The sequence below is a fragment of the Bos javanicus genome, chromosome 7 (assembly GCF_032452875.1).
Source record: "Bos javanicus breed banteng chromosome 7, ARS-OSU_banteng_1.0, whole genome shotgun sequence".
Classification (NCBI taxonomy): domain Eukaryota; kingdom Metazoa; phylum Chordata; class Mammalia; order Artiodactyla; family Bovidae; genus Bos; species Bos javanicus.
Genome location: NC_083874.1, coordinates 31,803,495 through 31,809,494, shown reverse-complemented (window position 1 = coordinate 31,809,494; position 6,000 = coordinate 31,803,495).

Genomic DNA, 6,000 nt, shown 5'->3' with positions numbered 1-6,000 from the left:
CTATTATTAATTCTAAGAATGGCTCACTCTTAACTCTTCCTTCATAGAGTGCTTTGAATTTCTCATTTATTTCCTTTCTTTTCATATTCTATTAGAAGCTTCTCTCAGAGAGTTAAACTTTGATTAAGGACTAAGTCAGATTGTATTCTGGTGCAGCCTTTGTGGTATCTTTCTATTGTTCATTCAATAAATGCATAATGAGCATCTATTGAGACAGTCCCTGTTCTAGGTACTGGTATCACAACCAGAGAGAAAATGACACAAATTCCTACCCTCAGAAAGCTTGCTTTTTAGTGGATAAAAAGACAACAACAAAAGACGGCAACAAAGAAGATAATAAACATATATCTAAGAAGGTGATGAATGCTCTGAAGAAAAATAGAGCAAGAGGATGAACAAGAAGTTCAGCATATGTAAACTCTTGATGACGTGGCTAAGAATGACTTCACTCAGGGCCACCTGAGTGAAGATCTGAAGGAAGTAAAGGAGATTTTCAAGTCAATGTCTGAGAAAAGAATGTTTTAGACAGAGGCAAGCTCAGTTGTGTCTGACGCTGTGACCCTATGGACTGCAGCACACCAGGCTCCCCTGTCAATCACCAACTCCCAGAGCCTACTCAAAGTTGTGAACATTATGTTGGTGATGCCATCCAACTATCTCATCCTCTGCTGTCCCCTTCTACTTCCACCTTCAATCTTTCTCAGCATCAGGGTCTTTTCCAATGAGTCAGCTGTTTGCATCAGGTGGCCAAAGTATTGCAATTTCGGCTTCAGCATCAGTCTTTCCAATGAATATTCAGGACTGATTTCCTTTAATATTGACTGGTTGGATCTCCTTGCAGTCCAAGGGACTCTCAAGAGTCGTCTCCAACACCACATTTCAAAAGCATCAATTCTTCAGCGCTCAGCTTTCTATATGGTCTAACTCTCACATCCATACATGGCTACTGAAAAATCCGTACTTTTAACTAGACAGACCTTTTTTGGTAAAGTAATGTCTCTGCTTTTTAATATGCTATCTAGGTTGGTCATAACTTTCCTTCCAAGGAGCAAGCGTCTTTTAATTTCTAGGTTGTAGTCATCATCTACAGTAATTTTGGAGCCTAAGAAAGTCTCTCACTGTTTCCATTGCTTCCCCATCTATTTGTCATGAAGTGATAGGACCAGATGCCATGATCTTAGTTTTCTGAATGTTGAGCTTTAAGCCAACTTTTTCACTCTCCTCGTTCACTTTCATCAAGAGGCTCTTTAGTTCTTCTTTGCTTTCTGCCTTAAGGGTGGTGTCATCTGCATATCTGAGGTTATTGATATTTCTCTCAGCAACCTTGATTTCAGCTTGTGTTTCATCCAGCCCAACATTTCTCATGATGTACTCTGAATATAAGTTAAATAAGCAGAGTGACAATATATAGTCTTGACATGCTCCTTTCCTGATTTGGAACCAGTCTGTTGTTCTATGTCCAGTTCTAACTGTTGCTTCTTGACCTGCATGCAGAATTCTCAGGAGTCAGGTAAAGTGGTCTGGTATTCCTATCTCTTTCAGAATTTTCCACAGTTTGTTGTGATCCACACAGTTAAAACTTTTGGCGTAGTCAATAAAGCAAAAGTAGATGCTTTTCTGGAATTCTCTTGCTTTATCAGTGATCCAGTGGATACTGGCAATTTGATCTGGGTTCCTCTGCCTTTTCTAAATCCAGCTTGAACATCTGGAAGTTCACAGTTCACATACTGTTGAAGCTTGGCTTGGAGAATTTTAAGCATTACTTTGCTAGAGTGGGAGATGAGTGCAATGGTGCAGAAGTCTGAACTTCTTTGGCATTGCCTTTCTTTGGGATTAGAATGAAAATTGACCTTTTCCAGTCCTGTGGCCACTACTGAGTTTCCCATATTTGCTGGCATATTGAGTGCATCAATTTCACCGCATCATCTTTTAGGATTTTAAATAGTTTAACTGGAATTTCATCACTTCCACTAGCTTTGTTCATAGTGATGCTTCCTAAGGCCCACTTGACTTCTCATTCCAGGATATCTTGCTCTAGGTGAGTGATCACAACATTGTGGTTATCTGGGTTATGAAAATCTTTTTTGTATAGTTCTGTGTATTCTTGCCACCTCTTCTTAATATTTTTTCCTTCTCTTAGGTTCACACCATTTCTGTCCTTTATTGTACTCAGCTTTGCATGAAATGTTCCCTTGGTATCTGCTATTTTCTTGAAGAGATCTCTACTCTTTCCCATTCTATTTTCCTCTATGTCTTTGCATTGATCACTGAGGAAGGCTTTCTTATCTCTCCTTGCTATTCTTTGGAACTCTGCATTCAAATAGGTATATCTTTCCTTTTCCCCTTTGCCTTTAACTTCTCTTCTTTTCTCAGCTATTTGTAAGGCCCCAGACAGCCATTTTGCCTTTTTTCATTTCTCTTTCTTGGCCATGATCTCGATTCCTGCCTCCTATACAATGTCACAAACCTCTGTCTATAGTTCTTCAGGCACTCTGTCCATCAGATCTAATCCCTTGAATCTATTTGTTACTTCCACCGTGTAATTGTAATGGAGTAGATTTAGGTCATACCTGAATGGTCTAGTGGTTTTCCCTACTTTCTTCAATTTCAGTCTGAATTTGGCAATAAGGAGATCATTATTTGAGCCACAGTCAGCTCCCAGTCTTGTTTTTGCTGACTCTATAGAGCTTCTCCATCTTTGGCTGCAAAGAATATAATCAATCTGTTTTCAGTATTGACCATCTGGTGATGTCCATATGTAGAGTCTTCTCTTGTGTTGTTGGAAAAGGGTGTTTGTGGTGACCAGTGAGTTCTCTTGGCAAAACTCTATTAACCCTTTGACCTGCTTCGTTTTGTACTCCAAGGCCAAATTTGCCTGTTACTCCAGGTCTTTCTTGACTTCCTACTTTTGCATTCCATTTCCGTATAATGAAGAGGACATCTTTTTGGGGTGTTAGTCCTAGAAAGTCTTGTAGGTCTTCTTAGAACTGTTCAACTTCAGCTTCCTCTGCATTACTGGTCAGGGCATAGACTTGGATTACTGTGATATTGAATGGTTTGCCTTGGAAACGAACAGAGATCATTCTGTCATGTGAGATTGCACCCAAGTACTACATTTTGGACTCTTTTGTTGACTATGATGGCTACTCCATTTCTTCTAAGGTATTCTTGCCCACAGTAGTAGATATAATGGTTATCTGAGCTAAATTCACCCATTCCAGTCCATTTTAGTTCACTGATTCCTAAAATGTCAATGTCCACTCTTGTCATCTCTTGTTTGACAACTTCTAATTTGCTTTGATTCATGGACCTAACATTCTCGGTTCCTATGAAATACTTGTCTTTACAGCATCAGACTTTATTTCCATCACCAGTCACATCCACAACTGGGTATTATTTTGCTTTGGCTCTGTCTCTTCATTCTTTCTGGAGTTATTTCTCCACTGATATCCAGTAGCATATTGGGCACCTACCAATCTGAGGAGTTCATCTTTCAGTGTCCTATCTTTTTGCCTCTTCATACTGTTCATGGGGTTCTCAAGGCAAGAATACTTAAGTGATTTGCCATTCCCTTCTCCAGTGGGCCAGGTTTTGTCAGAATTCTCCACCATGACCAGTGTATCTTGGGTGGCCCTACAAGTCATGGCTCATATTTTCACTGAGCTAGACAAGGTTGTGGTTCATGTGATCAGTTTAGTTAGTTTTCTGTGATTGTGGTTTTCATTCTGTCTGCCCTCTGATGAAGAAGGATAAGAGGTTTATGGAAGCTTCCTGATGGGAGAGACTGACTGAGGGGGAAACTGGGTCTTGTTCTGATGGGTGGGGCCATGTTGTAAATCTTTAATCCAGTTTTCTGTTGATGGGCTGTGTTCCCTCCCTGTTGCTTGACCTGAGGCCAAACTATGGTGGAAATAATGAAGATAATGGTGACCTCCTTCAAAAGGTCGCATGCCTGCACTGCTACACTCAGTACCTCCAACCCTGCAGCAGCCCACTTCTGACCCAAGCCTCCGCTGGAGACTTCTGGACCCTCATGGGCAAGTCTGAGTCAGTTTCTTGTGGGGTCACTGCTCCTTTCTCCTGTGTCCTGGTGCACACAAGGGTTTTGTTTGTGCCCTCCAAGAGTCTGTTTCCTTGGTCCTGTGTAAGTTCTGGTGGGTCTGTGGTGGGTTGATGGCGACCTCCTCCAAGATGGCTTATGCCATACCCAAGTCTGCTGCACCCAGAGCCCCTGCAGTAGGCCACTGCTGACCAGTACCCTCACAGGAGACACTCAGACATGGTTCTGGCTCAGTTTCTGTGGGTTGAGCATGTGTTTTGTGCCCTTCCTAGGTCTGAGCATTCGGGCGACCAGGTGCTTGGCAAGCACACTGTCCCAGGTGGACTGTGCATCTTAGTCACCTCCCCACTCCTGGCCTTTCAGTTTCCTGGGTGTGCCACGACAGCATCACTCAGGTGTGCCATACGTCTCCTCCAGAGAGCTGATCTCAGGCTGCGACCCTCCTGGTGGATATCAACCATCCAGGATCTCAGGAAGACGTGGTTAGCAGCTGGGAGCCTGCTCACAGTTTGGTGGAAGATGCCATCTCTGGGGCTGAGATTGTAGCAGCCCCTTGCCTTATGGCTCTGGCTGTCTTCCTCTGGGCGGGAGGGGCTGGTAGGTTATAAAAGACAGGTAGGGGCTGGTAGGTAGCCACCTAGCTTATAAAAGGCAAAAAGAGAGTCAAAAGAGTTAGGGACACAGACCTGTCCTGAGGAGGGAGTCATGAAGGAGAAAAAAGTTTCCACACAGTAGGAACCCCTCTCACAGGTGGGTCTGTGGGGAGTTTGGGAATCTCAGAAGGCCTAATCTAACAACCTAACACACAGCCTGGCCCATGCACAGAACAAAGACAGAGACAAGCACAAGCACAAAGGCCTTGAATATTTACTCTGCTTGAAATGAGTGAGGAATAGTAATGAGGCTGATACAGGTAGTGAGAAGTAAGCAACAGAGAGGGAAATGACAAAGAGCATTGTGGAGCAGAGAGGAAATATGCCAGGGTCCAGCCCCAGTTGATCCAGTGTATTCGAAGCAGGGACGGCGTCGGCAACTTATTTAAATATTAATTAGAGATATAAAGAGTAAAAGAATGAGGATAGCTCAGCAGGAAAATTCAGTGGAGAAAAGAGGCTGAGTAGCTTGGTTTATGCGGGAAACCAATAAAACTTCAAGACAAGAAGCTTGCACCACTTACATAGGCCGCAGACATCCTTCCGTTCTCCCAAAGGAGAGGAGACACTGAGGCCTCCCCGGTCGGATCTTAGAAGCCCAGGCATAATTAGTAAGCATGGCGGGCTCCACGCTCCAGATGGAGACTCAGCCAGAGTTTGAGAGAGAGAAGGACATGGGGAGACCAGTATTTCGAGGAACTGATCCCAATTCTTTATTTTCCAGAGTCTGTTTTTATACACTGAGATGTTATACAAAAGTCACGCGGGGTCAGCAGTCCTAACTTTTATCAAAGTCAGGTGCTTCATACAAATGTATACAGAGGTCTTAGGGGCGTTACATCATCTTCTGGCCAGGGGGGCCTGCTGACAATTTATGACCCTCTCCTTGTGACAGCGGTCAGTCAACACTTATTTCTCCAGGGGTGATTATTCTTAAAACAGACGCCACCTTCCGAAGGTACCAGATAAAGTTGCATTCCTATAGGGTGAGGATGTAGTGGGTTTTAATTAAGGAAAGAATTTACTTAGCCTAAGGTCTAACGTGATTTATATCAAAGGTTAATACTTATTTCTTCTATATATTCATTAACGTGTATAAGGGCAGGGGATGTGGAGACTTAGCAGTAAACATTGGCTCAACAAATGAAAAACGCTTCACCAATACAGTTTCTAATCAGCCCACTATACTTATACTAATAGTTTTCTAACTTCTCTAAAAAACCTGTTTTTAGAAGATTTAAAGCATCTCATACCTCTCACGGTTGGGAGGCTGTGAGAAATCACATG